Source organism: Gossypium hirsutum, chromosome A13, assembly GCF_007990345.1.
Source record: "Gossypium hirsutum isolate 1008001.06 chromosome A13, Gossypium_hirsutum_v2.1, whole genome shotgun sequence".
Classification (NCBI taxonomy): Eukaryota; Viridiplantae; Streptophyta; class Magnoliopsida; order Malvales; family Malvaceae; genus Gossypium; species Gossypium hirsutum.
The window spans coordinates 75,596,147-75,597,485 of NC_053436.1; the positions used below are offsets into that span (position 1 = coordinate 75,596,147).

A 1,339-nucleotide genomic window follows, 5' to 3' on the forward strand; every position below is an offset into this window, starting at 1 on the left:
TTTGGTCTATTTTTCTGTTGAATTTTAATTTAATTATTTTTCTGTGATTATTTCAGGTGTTTATGAGTATTGATTGAATTATTGACTTACTCCCTATAGATCCTGAAATTTAAAGGACTTTTCGACAAAGGAGAAGACAAGCAACTTAGAGAAGGACCGAAGAGATGAACTTTGAAAACCAAAATCAAGGAAATGGACCAAATCATGCTAAAAATCTTGTCCTTGTTGCTGATGATAGCTATAGAGCCTTAAGACAGTATGTCGTGCCATTGTTTCATGAGCTTAATCTAGGTATTAGGAGACCCGAAATTAAGGCACAACAATTTGAGTTGAAGCCAATTATGTTCTAAATGCTTCAAACAGTGGGCCAATTCAGTGGAATGCCTACTGAAGATCCTCACCTTCACCTCAAATTATTTATGGAGGTGAGTGATTCCTTCAAGTTAACCGGAGTACCCAAAGATGCACTAAGATTAAAGTTGTTCCTATACTCACTAAGGGATAGAGCTTGAACCTGGTTGAACTCATTGCCACCAGATTCTATTACCACATGGTGAGAGTTAGCAAAACCTTCCTTATGAAATATTTCTCACCTAGAAAGAACGTGAAGTTGCAAAATGAAATTACTATTTTCCAACAGATGGATGACAAGTCCTTGTGTGAGGCATGGGAAAGATTTAAAGAACTGTTACAAAAGTGCCCTCATCATGGAATCCTGCATTGCATCTAAATAGAGACTTTCTATAACGGTTTCAATGCTCACACGAGGATGATAGTAGACACTCCTACCAATGGTGCTCTCCTTTCTACTCTCCTTTCTAAGTCTTATAATGAGGCTTATGAAATCATTGAGAAAATTGCCAGCAAAAATTACTAGTGGCCAACTAATCGAATAGCTTCAAGACGAGTGCAAGAGTACATGAAGTGAACGCCATCAATTCACTTATAGCTCAAGTATCTTCGATATCCTCAATGCTTAAAAATTTTACTACTAAAGGGTTTAACAATATTGCTGCTCGACCACCTAACCAATACAATAATATAGCCCGTGTTTATTTTAGGGAAGGGCACTTGTTCAAAGATTACCCATCAAACCTAGAATCCGTGTATTACATGGGTAACTAGAACCAGAATCGAGGTAGGTAGGGACTGCAATTCAATTTTTATAACCCATCTTGGTGAAACCATCCAAATTTCTCTTCGAGTAGCCAAAGGGCTGGACTTAGTAACACTTACGCATAACCCAGATCAACCCAGTCACCTGCATTCACCTAACAAGTTCAGAAACCACCACAACTCTAACCTTTCAATAACCTTGAGAACTTATTGAAGGCATATA

At 37.7% G+C, this 1,339-nt stretch overlaps 1 non-coding gene across 1 annotated transcript; it reads right to left on the minus strand.

Moving 5' to 3' along the window:
• Window positions 1–608: 608 nt before the first annotated feature.
• Window positions 609–714, minus strand: LOC121212870 (small nucleolar RNA R71). The gene has a single exon (XR_005908242.1). It is a non-coding gene; the product is annotated as a small nucleolar RNA R71 (small nucleolar RNA).
• Between the last annotated feature and the right edge of the window lie 625 nt (window positions 715–1,339).